Raw genomic sequence first — 12627 nt, forward strand, 5'->3', positions numbered from 1 at the left:
TGGCGGGACGGATTTGGCCCGCGGGCCTTGTGTTTGACACATGTGCTCTAAATCCTCTAAAAGCAAGGGAGGATCCTATTAATATCAAGAAATAATAAAGTAAATGCCATTGTTTAATAACCAAATAGTTTTATTATTCTCAGTAGAAGTAGTTGGGAATTAATTTGTTTTGCTTCATATCAGTGCAGAAAAAAAAACATGACCCATAAAGAAGTGATTTTATTTGGACTATCAGGGACTTTTCTTTACCCTGAGATATTGGTTCTGGGTTTTACTTTTGCCTGGAGACTCACACAGCTCTGAGAGTTGGGAAGAAGGGGTACTGTTATAGAAAAGCAACTGTACCTCTTCTGCCTTCCCTGCTTGAAGTCTTCAGCTACTGCTGTGAAGTACGACTATTCCCTTTCCCTAGTCATAAGAATGTAAGAAATGTGTAATTTCTTTCTAGTATAAAAGACTGCCTGTGAAAGTTATTCAAAAGTTGCTTACCCTGGTGAAGATTCATCTCTTCCATCAAAAAGTGTTATAAGATCTCTGATAATTCCTTTTGTGCAAGAGCATAGTAGTCAAATGACAGTTCCTAAAAGGTTACGAATAAACTCATTGTATCCTTTAATATATCATCTGCCCTTTTGTTTGTTTCATCCTGGGCATTTTCCCTCTTAAAGTAATTTTGCTTGCCCTGGATAAGGCTTCATTAAAGAGTGTTAGGAGAGCCCTAGCCAGTTTGGCTCAGTGGATAGAGCATCGGCCTGGGGACTGAAGGGTCCCAGATTAGATTCTGGCCAAGGGCACATACCTGGGTTGTGGGCTTGATCCCCAGTAGGAGGCATGCAGGAGGCAGCTGATCAATGATTCTCTCTCATCATTGATGTTTCTATCTCTTTCTCTCTAAAATCATATATGTATCTATCTATCTATCTATCTATCTATCTATCTATCTATATATATTTTAAGAGTGTTAGGAGATCTCTGAGAACCTTATTTGTTTAGTATGTTCACTTTAACACTTACCTAATTGAGATATTTAACATATCTTCTAGCTTGGGGATTTGTCTATTCACTACTCCATTTGAGCCTAGAAAAATGACACATAGGAACAAGAATAGGTCTAGATTATTTTTTTAAAATATATTTTATTGATTTTTTACAGAGAGGAAGGGAGAGGGATAGAGAGTTAGAAACATTGATGAGAGAGAAACATCTATCAGCTGCTTTCTGCACACCTCCTACTGGGGATGTGCCCACAACCAAGGTACATGCCCTTGACCAGAATTGAACTCGGGACCCTTCAGTTCACAGGCGAACACTCTATCCACTGAGCCAAACTGGTCAGGGCTAGGTCTAGATTATTTTAAGGAGCAGAAATTCATTTCCTTAAAATAGAATGTAATGTATATATGTGTGTCTTTATATGTACATATACATACATTTATATGCTTTTTATGCACAAAGAAAGCCTGAAATCATATAGCATTCAAGAAGCCATTGGGAATGGTTATGTTTAGGTATTGGAATTAGAGGTATCTGTAAGGAAAGGATCTTTTACTTTTTTCCTTTATAAACTCTCTCTGGTGCTTAAAAAATGGAAAAGAATAGCCAAAACTGGTTTGGCTCAGTGGATAGAGCATCGGTCTGCGGACTGAGGGGTCCTAGGTTTCATTCTGGTCAAGGGCATGTACATTAGTTTCGGGCACATCCCCAGTGGGGGGGTGTGCAGGAGGCAGCTGGTCAATGCTTCTCTCTCATCGATGTTTCTAGCTCTTTATCCCTCTCCCTTCCTATCTGTAAAAAATCAATAAAATATATTTTTTAAAATGGAAAAGAATAATGTCAACTTTTTTATAGTAAAAATGTAATATAAAATTATAAACATTTCAAAATCCATTCTTACCCTTTATCTTCTCTTTAAATTTCTTAATGCTTAAAAATACATGGTAAATTAATGCAATGTAATTGAATTAAAAAGCTGTTTTGGGTTGTGAACTTTATAATATCTTATTTGTGGGGATATCTATAGCAGTGTGAGTGCTTACTATGTGCTAGAAACAGTGCTGCTAAATATTAGGTTCATTCATACTTGTCTTATTATAATACTTTATATGTATCTTTTATCTATGCATGTATAAGACCTTCTTCCATTTTGTTTACAACCTTTGTAGTCTGTAAATGTTCACAGTAAAAAAATTTGAAACTCAAATAGAAGAATAAAGTAAAAAGTTTCTTTTTTCTTAGCCACTCTTTCTCCTGCAAAGTTAAGCATTGTTACTGGTTTCTTGTGGTTTTTCCAGAAACATGCAATACATACTATAAATATAGCTATTCACACATTTATATAATCACATGATTATATGCATTCATATATAACCTTATTATATATGTCATATATATGTCATACATGACATTTATGATGATATGATTGTGTATATCTATAAAATCTTCCTCCATTGCCGTGGCTGGTGTGGCTCAAGTAGGTTGGAACATCGTCCCATGCACCAAAAGCTCATGGGTTTGATTCCCGGTCAGGGCAGACATTTAAGTTGTGAGTTATAACCCTGCATGGGGTATTTAGGGGAGGCAACCAATCCATGTGTCTCTCACATTGACATTTTTCTCTCCCTCTCTTTCTTCTTCCCTCTCTAAAATTAAAATTAAAAAAAATCTCCCTCCTTTACCCATATCCCCCAATAGCATATAGAATCATATGTTACTGTTTGCAACTTTTTGTGACTCCTTAGATTCAGACAGTTAAGATTCATTTTCTGTGCACCTTTATGTTCTGCAGCAGGAGTGATCCTTCAAATATATCGATTGGATCATGTCACTCTCCCACCTTTGCTAAAATAGTTCAGGGCCTTTTCTCAGGTAAAGTCTACCCACCTTAACATAGCATGTTTTTTTCAGTTCCTAAACATTTTATAGCCTCTGATCTTCAAATCTGCTTCCTCTCTTTTATGATTTGGATAATTCCTACCTTTTTTATTCCTTTAAAATAAATTTATAATAGGCATAGTATTTCTAAAAATCCACAGGTAATCTAAGATTTAAAGAAATAAAGCAAAGTACAATTAAGAGCTTCACTTTTTTTCCCCTTAAGCATGTAATATCCAAAAATATGTATGCTTAAAAAAATGTGATTCTACTAGATTGCCTGTTCTTTTTTCCTAGATAATATTATTACAGGAGTTATTTAAAAATTTTAATTTATACTCAAAGTTATACAAATAGTTTAATCAATTAGTTCTACAAAGCCTGTTATGAAAAACAGTAGTCCAGGTTTTGGTTCCAGATAAGATGAAGTAAGCATACTTCACCCTGTCTCTCCCACTGAATGCAGCTATAAAACCTGGACAGAATGCTTGGAGTGGCTATTTGAGGACTCAAAAAATAAATAGTAGGAGGCATATTGGGGAAGAAGACCAGAATTCAAAGTACCAGTGAACTGGCGGTGAGTTTACCATTTTTTTTCTTCCGGTATGCCCCCGCCTGAACTTAACATATCCTGAAACTTGGAAATGAGCATTATTAACTCGGACAGAAAAGCACTAGGAGAAGTCCTTTAGTTCTGACTCAAGGAGCTGGAAAGGGTAATGCTCAGAGAAAATGTGGCAATCCCACATCTTTTTCTTTTTTCTTCTTTTTTTCCTTTTCTTCATTCTCTTGCACCCTAGGCCTCAAACAATCCTTGGCAGTGACTACATGGTCTCAACAGGGTCAGGCAGGAGCCTAAATCTCAGAGGGAGGGGCACCTTCCTCTTAAATTGAAGGAACTATGGTCTTAAGAGAATGGAGCAAATTCCATTGCTTTTCTTCTCGCTTAGCTCTTCTATTGCTCACCCTGGCCCCTGACTTCTGACACAGTCTTGGGAAGTACACAGCAGAGTGTGGTTAATGAAGCCCAGCTTTCTATTGGAAGGCCAAAAAAGGGGAGTCCTAGGGAACCAGAAGATTTCAGGGAAACCACTTAAAGCTGCTTATGGACTGCTGAGCTGACTTCCAAGTTTTGCATACATGAACCTGATTCTAAACAGCATAAGAAAATGTTGAGGATGGAATTATGGGATAGACCACCGCCCAACCCCCAATCTGGACACTATGTGGGACAGTTATGAAACACTTAACTGAATTGAAATTGGAAACACAATCCACAGAAGACATGTCAAAACTTGAAGTATGAACCCAACTGGGTCAATTACTGGCTTAAAAAAAACCCCAAAGCTCAACAAACATTCTCAGTGGGATTTAAATAAGAACTTGAGTTTCAACATATATTAAAAATGTCCAGAATAAAATAATAAAAAAGAATTTTAAAATGTCCAGAATACAATCTAGGATTACTCAGCTTTGAATGAGTGGAAAGATTAAAAAAAAAAAAAAAAAAAAAAAAAAAAAAACTCAGCAAAGAAATAGAAGATAAACAAGAACTAAATGAAAATTTAGAACTGAGAAATACAATAATGGAAATTTAAAAATTGCTGGATTGGCTCAATAGAGTAGACATGACAGATGAAAGAATCAGTGAACTTGAAAATAGATTAATAGAAATGATCTATTTGGAAATTTAAAAACAAAACAAAACACCCATAGGCCTTATGCTGCACTTAAGCCAAAAATACTTTGTACACCTGATGGAAAAAAGAAAAGAAAAGAAAAAAACAACAACACAGAAAACCAGTTGGAACAACAACAACAACAAAAGATTAAAAAATAAATAAATAGTCTTGGGAACCTCTGATAGTATCATAAGGTCTAACATTTATGTCATCAGAAACCCTGAATTAGAAGAGAATGAGTGTGGTGTGGCAAAGCATTTCAAAGAAATAGTGGCATATAGATTGGAAAGGAAGAAATAAGACTGTCTCTATTTGCAATGACATGATTATTTACGTAGACAATCCCAAGGAATCCACACAGAATTTTCTAGAATAAATGAGTGTAGCAGGTGATTCAAGGTCATCCACAAAAAGCAATCATACTTCTATATGTTAATGGTAAAAAACTGAAATTTGTATTTAAAAAAATTTACAATGGCTCCTAAAAATGAAATACTTAAAACATGTATCTTCATGCCGAAAACTATATACCCCAATTAAAAATAATCAAAGAACATTAAAATGGAGAGACATATCATATTCATGAATTGGAAGGTTCACTATAAAGTCATTCATTCTCCCCAAACTGACCTATAGATTTAACACATCATCAATAAATATCCCAAAGCACTGTTTTTGTAGTTATAGAGAAACTGATTCTAAAATTTCTATAGAAAGGCCAAGGACCTGGAATAGCCAGAACATTTTGAAAAAGAAATATGTTAGAAAAATCAAACTACATGAATTAAAACTCAGTACAAAGCTACCATTATCAACACTGTGGTATTAGCAAAGAGATAGACATATAGATCACTGAAATTAGAATAGATATTCCAGAAATAGAATCACACTGATATGGCCAATAATTTTTTAAAAAGTTTCTAAGTGAAAAAAAAAATTCTTTTCAATAAGAGGTGTTGGAACATTGGACATCCATATACAAAAATAATGCACTTTACCCGGCAGGCATGGCTCAGTGGTTGAGCGTTGCCCTGTGAACCGAGATGTCAGTTTGATTCCTATTTGAGGCACATGCCAGGGTTTTGGGCTTGACCCCCAGTGTGAGTCATGCAGGAGGAGCCAATCAATGACTCTTTCTCATCATTGATGTTTTTCTCTCTCCCTTCCTCTCTGAAATCAATAAAAATATATTTTAAAAAAATAATGCACTTTGACCTTAACCACATAAGTTATACAAAAATAAAATGCACTACACAACTACATGTGAAATATAAAGCTATTTAGCTTTTAGAAGAAAAACATTTAAATGATGGAATTTCCTTGGATGGTTATCTAGAAAGATAAGTTTGGAAACTTCCTTCTGCAGTCTTCCTTCAGCTCCTGGTGAGTTACTTAGAACGAAAGGATTGTTAGATGGGCTTTCTCCTGAGAGCTGGAAGAGGGAGGAAGGAGCAGGAGAGAGGGATGGGGAGGGAGGGAGGGAGGGAGGAAGGGAGGGAGGGAGGGAGGGAGGGGAGAGAGAGAGAGAGAGAGAGAAGAAGGAGGGGGAGAAGGAAAGAAGGAAGGAAGGAAGGGAGGGAAGGAAAGGAAGGGAAGGAAGGGAAGGGAAGAGAAGAAGGAAAAAAGAAAAGAAAGACCTACTGGGGATCCAACCTGCAAACCTGGCAAGTACCTTGACTGGGAATAGATATGGTGACCTCTTGGTTCATGCGTGGACTTATTCAACCACTGAGTCACACCAGGGCCACCTTTTTGTAACACTGTCAAGTTAACTCAATGAAGCTCCAAGCTCTATGATGCATTTTATTTTATCGTTTCTTTTTTAATCCTCACCTGAGGATATTTTTCCATTGCTTTTTACTGAGTGGAAGAGAGAGAAAGACAGAAATATTGATGTGAGAGAAACACATTGATTGGTTGCCTCCTGTACTTGCTGACCAGGGCCCGGGCCATGGAGGAACCTACTACCAAGTAAGTGCCCTTGACCAGATTCAAACTGGGGACTTCAGTCTATATAGACCAACGCTCTATCCACTGAGCCAAACTGGCTAGATCTATTTTATCTATTATTGAAAGTATTACAGATGTCTCCTTTATTGTTGTTTTTTCCTATTATTTTTCCTCCACCCTGCAACTGCCCCTCCCAAGCCTTCACCACACTATTGTCTGTGTCCATGGGCTTTGCATATATATTGATACATATAAGTTCCCCATTAATCACACCCAACTCCCTCTCCCCTCTTCCCCCCCAAATCCCTTACCTGAGGCTTCCCTCTGAAATTTGTTAGTCTGTTCCATGCTTCTATGTCTCTGGATCTGATGTATTTTAACCCAACTAATGCATTGATTTCTCTGTAATGCTTATTCCTTGCTTTTATAAACTATCATTTGATCTTATTGTCTATATTAGTCTTATAATATGTTTATTTATTTCAATAAGGTTGTAAAGTCTTTGAGAACAGGGCCTAGCTTTGTATTTTTCTGTCTCCTAGGGTGTAAGATATTTCATGAGTTGTTATTATTGGGTGGGTGTGGTTTCTTTGTTTTGATGAGGAGTAGGTAAATGATATATGGGTAAGAAAGCTAACGTTGGTTTTGTGGTGTTCTTATCAGGATGGTAGCCCATCTTTTTAGAATCTCAGTGTTTGCTAATTTGTAAATGACCTGGAATTTGTTCTTTGAATGCTAGAGCATTGCCGATAGTGGATTTGGGGTTGTTTCAGCTCAACTTTTCAATTTATTGCTAAATGGCTTTTTCATTTAAAATGAGAAATGATTGATGCCCCTTTATGGTTGGTTTTCTTTCTTCTAGCAACAAGTTATGTAAAATTACTTGCCTTGTGCATGACATTGTTTATATAACCATAACATTATTTAATGCTGGGATGTAGAGCACCATACCCCTCACCTACCATAGTTTTAAGCTCATGATTTGAAAGTGCCTACACCAAGCCATTTAGGAAAATGAATAATATATATTTATCATCCAACACAGGCCCTTGAGAGCAATCCATCTGGCCTCGTTGGCTGGCAGCACCTCTGGGCAGGTGTGCAGAAGCCTTTTAATTTGGTGTAGTCCCACCTGCTTATTTTTGCTTTTGTTGTCTTTGCCTTAAAAACATATATATATTAAAACCCTAGTATGCAAATCAACCGGACAGTGGAACAATCAGTAGAACGACTGGTCCCTGACACACACTGGCCACCAAGGAGCAGACGCTCAATGCAGGAGCTGCCCCCTGGTGGTCAGTGTGCTCCCACTATGGGAGCTCTCCTCAGCCAGAAGCCCGGCTCATGGCTGGTGAGGGCAGCGGTGATGGTGGGAGCCTTTTCCACTTCCGTGGCAGCAGCGCTAAGGTGCAGCGAGCTCAGCTTTTGGCTAAGTGGGGGGATGGTGGTGGTGGGGGGGATTGAGCCTAAGCCAGCAGGCGACATCCCCTGAGGGGTCCCAGACTGCAAGAGGGTGCAGGTTGGGCTGAGGGACCCCCTCCTCTAGTGTACAAACTTCATGCATAGGGCCTTTAGTGTATATATGTTATATACTGATAAAAGGGTAATATGCTAATTAGACTGGGAGACCTTCTGGACAAAGCCATAGTGATGGGGCCAAGGCAGAGGGGGTTGGGGCTATCAGGCCAGGAGAGGAGGGCAGTTAGGAGTGGGGGGGCAGTTAGAAGTGGGCAGACTAAAAGGTCCCAGGTTTGATTCTGGTCAAGGGCATTTACCTTGGTTGCAGGCACATCCCCAGTAGGGGGTGTACAAGAGGCAGCTGATTGATGATTCTCTCTCATCCAAGTTTCTAACTCTCTATCCCTCTCTTCCTCCCTGTAAAAAATCAATTATTTATATATTTATATATATATATATATGTGTGTGTGTGTATATATGTGTGTGTGTGTGTATGTGTGTGTGTGTGTGTGTGTGTGTGTATATATATATATATATATATATATATATATATATATTTTTTTATGTCAAAGATTTGAAATACAAAGGAACAAAAAACACCCAAAAAGCAAAAAGAATCCAAAAATATGAAGATAGTGTAAGGAGCCTCTGGAACAACTTCAAGCATACCAACATCAGAATTATGGGGTGTTAGAAGAAAAGACAGAGCAAGATACTGAAAACATATTTGAAGAAATAAGGACAGAAAACTTCCCCCACCTGGTGAAAGAAATAGACTTACAAGTCCAGGAAGGGCACAGAACCCCAAACAAAAGGAATCCAGAGGTCCACACCAAGACACATCATAATTAAAATGCCAAGAGCAGCCGAAACCAGTTTGGCTCAGTGGTAGAGCGCCGGTCTGCAGACTGAAAGGTCCCAGGTTCGATTCCGGTCAAGGGCGTGTACATTGATTGCGGGCACATCCCCGGTAGGTGGTGTGCAGGAGACAGCTGGTTGATGTTTCTCTCTCAACCAGCTCTCTGTCTCTCTCCCTTTCTCTATGTAAAAAAATCAATAAAATAAAATAAAATAAAAAAAGCAGCAAGAGAAAAACAGTTAGTTACCTACAAGAGAGCACCCATACAATTGTCAGCTGATTTCTCAACAAAAACTATGCAGGGCAGAAAGGATTGGCAAGAAATATTCAAAGTGATGAATAGCAAGAACCTAAAACGGAGATTACTCTACCCAGCAAAGCTATCATTCAGAATTGAAGGTCAAATAAAGAGCTTCACAGATAAGTAAAAGCTAAAGGCGTTCATCACTGTCAAGCCATTAATATATGAAATGCTGAGAGGTATTCTTTAAGAAGAGGAGAAGAAAAAGTTCTCAAGCGCCAAGGAAGCTGCTTTAAAAGAGCCCATCATTGAGTTTGAAGAGGAAGGAAACCCTTATTATTCCAGTGCAGGGCTATGGGATGATGGGATTATTGATTCAGCAGATACCAGACTGGTCCTGGGTCTCAGTATCAGTGCAGCCCTCAACGCACCAATCCAGAAGACAGACTTTGGCATCTTTAGGATATAACTGGAATATATAGCATTGTCTATTGCACATGTACCAAAAATCAATACATTGATAGCATTAAAAGTTTAGATTAAAAAAAAAAAGCAACACATGACCTATTTTACAAAATCCAGTACCCCTTCATGATAAATATACTAAACAAACTAGGAATAGTAAGGAACTTCCTCACCCTGAAAATAGGCATCTTTAAAATAAAAAAAAAACAAGAAAAAAAACAAGACCCACAGTTAATATGGTAAAAGACTGGGTCTTTCCTCCAAAGACGAAAAACATAACAAGGATTTCTGCTCTTATCCCTTCTATTCAAGTCAAGAAAATAAAATAAATTGCATCTAGATTGGAAAGAAGCAAAACTATCTCTAGTTGCAGATTACATGATCTTCCATATGGAAAATCCTAGGGAATCCACTAAAAAATTATTAGAACTTATAAACAAGTTCAGCAAGATTGCAGGGTATTAGATAAATATACAGAAATCATTTATATTACTTAGACACTGGTAATGAATAATCCAAAATGAAATTAACAGAACAATTCCATTTATAATAGCATCAAAAATAATAAAATATATAGGAATAAATTTAACAAAAGAAATACAAAATTTATTTTCTAAAAATTATAGAACAATTGAAAAAATAAAGATCTAAATACATGAAAAGATAGGTTTGTAGATTGCAGATAATGTTGAGATTTTAAGATTCCTCAATTGATCTACAGATTGAACACAATTCTACCAAAATCCCAGCTGGTTTCTAATGGATAAGCTAATTATAAAATCAATATGGAATTGCAAAGGACCCCAAATAATTAAAAATGGTTCAAAAGAACAACCAAGTTGGAGTCTTAAGGCTTCCTGACTTCACAATTTATAAAGTGACAGTAATCAAGACATGGTAGTACTGGCATAAGGATAGAATTATGGATCAATGAAATAAAATTGAAAATCCAGAATTACTTGTTACATATGGTCAATTGATTTTTAACAAGGAAGTCAAGGCAATTAAACAAGGAAAGAAGTGGTGCCAGGACAGCTGAATTGGCTGGAGGTTAAATTAATGATCAATCATGCTTATTGATGAAGCCTCCATTAAAATTTCAGAAGTACTGAGATTGAAGTGCTTCTCATTTGGGAGTAGTGCACTTGGAAAGCATGAAGCTTTGCATGCCCCTTCCCAAATACTTTGTTATCTCTAAATTTGGCTGTTCATGCATAGCCTTTGTTATATTCTTTGTAATAAACTGGTAATCATAAGTGTCTCCCTGAATTCTGGGAGCCATTCTAGCAAATTTTAGAACTCAAGGAGGGGGTAATGGGAAACCCAATTACAGCTGGTTCCTCAGAAGTATGGGTTACAGCTGAAGACTTGTGATTGGCATCTGAAGTAGGGGTATTGTTGTGGAATTGAGCCCTTAACTTGTGGATATCTGATGATCACTCCAAGTAGAGTGTCAGAATTGAATTGAATCATAGGACACCCAGCTGGTGTATAGGAAAACAGCTTACTGTGTGAAAAGCCCACACATCTGGTGTCAGAAGTGTTTTGAGAATGGTAGAAGTGTGAGAGTAAAGTAGAAACACAAAGGAGTGTCTTTCCAACACAGATATGCACATGCAAAAGTTAGATCCTTACCTTATACCATATAGTGTATTTGTATAAAATGGATCAAAGCCTTAAATGTATAAAACTCAAACTCTTATAAGAATACATAGGTATCCTTATGACCTTAGACACCAAAACTAAAAGCAACAAGTTAAATTGGATTTCATCAGATTTTAAGACTTTTGTGCTTCAAAGACCACCATCAAGAAAGTAAATAATCTACAAAAACTGCTATTTTCTGGAGCATTTGAGACCTGTTCCCCAGCATATGTCATCAGTTTGGCTCAAATAAACTCTTATAAAAATTCTCTTAAAAAACCTAATGAATAGACAACCCATGGAAAAGGAGAAAATATTTACAAATTATACATCTGATATGGGACTTTATCTAGAATATATAAAGAACTCTATAATTCATTAATAAATAGACAAATACTCCAGATGAATCAGCAAAGGATTTGAATAGGCTTTTCTCCAAAGAAGATATACAAATGGTCAATAAACACATGAAAAGATGCTCAACATCATTAATCATTACAGAACTATTATAAACCAAAACTGTAATGAGATACATTTCACTCCCTCTAGGTGGCTACAATAAAAAAAAAGATACAGATAATAACAAAGTAGCTGCAGATGGGGAGAAATTAGAACCCTCATATGTTGCTGGTAGGAATAGAAAGTTGGAAAACAACTTTGGAAAACACTCCAGCAGTTCCTGTGGTCGCTTAAAAGATTAAACATGGAGTTATCTTATGACTCTGCAATTCTACTCCCAGTTTTATAGCTGAGAAATGAAAATATATACTAATATTCACACAAAAATTTGTGTATAAATATTCTTAGTAGAATTTTTCATAATTAAAAGTGTAAGCAATGCAAATGGACAGTCAGTTCTTGAATGGCTAAGCAAAATGTATATCTATACAATGGAATATTATCAACAATGAAAAGAAATGAAGCACAACATGCTACAACATGGTTGAGCTTTGAATACATTATTCTAACTCAGTGGTCGGCAAACTCATTAGTCAACAGAACCAAATATTAACAATACAACGATTGAAATTTCTTTTGAGAGCCAAATTTTTAAAACTTAATCTTCTTCTAACGCCACTTCTTCAAAATAGACTTGCCCAGGCCTTGGTATTTTGTGGAAGAGCCACACTCCAGGGGCCAAAGAGCTGCATGTGGCTCGTGAGCCGCAGTTTGCCAACCTCGGTGCTAACTGAAAGAAAAAGACCATTTAATTGTATGACTTCATTTATATGACATTTTCAGAATAGGTAAATCTATAGAGATAGAAAGTAGATTAGTGATCTCATAGAGCTAACTAGGAGTATGAGGAGGGGGACAGGAAAAGCCTATTAAACGGTATGCAATTTTTTTGTGGAGTGAGATAAAGCTGATGAAAATGTTCTAATACTGGATTGTGTTTGTGGTTGCACAAGTTTGTGAATCTTACCTAATAATAGGCAAACATGTAAAGTGATCAT

General features: G+C 36.9%; 1 protein-coding gene across 7 annotated transcripts in view; it reads left to right on the forward strand.

Moving 5' to 3' along the window:
- Positions 1 to 12627, forward strand: part of TTBK2 (tau tubulin kinase 2) — a 133631-nt gene that overhangs the window by 40544 nt on the left and 80460 nt on the right. For 2 of the 7 annotated variants that reach the window (XM_036444657.2, XM_036444676.2), the window contains exon 2: positions 3338 to 3448. The exons of the other annotated variants lie outside the window; for them this stretch is intronic. The gene's annotated coding sequence lies outside the window, so the exon portion shown is untranslated. The remainder of the gene's footprint in view (positions 1 to 3337; positions 3449 to 12627) is intronic. 7 annotated transcript variants of the gene reach the window in all.

This window comes from Pipistrellus kuhlii, unplaced genomic scaffold (assembly GCF_014108245.1).
Source record: "Pipistrellus kuhlii isolate mPipKuh1 unplaced genomic scaffold, mPipKuh1.p scaffold_m20_p_1, whole genome shotgun sequence".
Lineage (NCBI taxonomy): Eukaryota > Metazoa > Chordata > Mammalia > Chiroptera > Vespertilionidae > Pipistrellus > Pipistrellus kuhlii.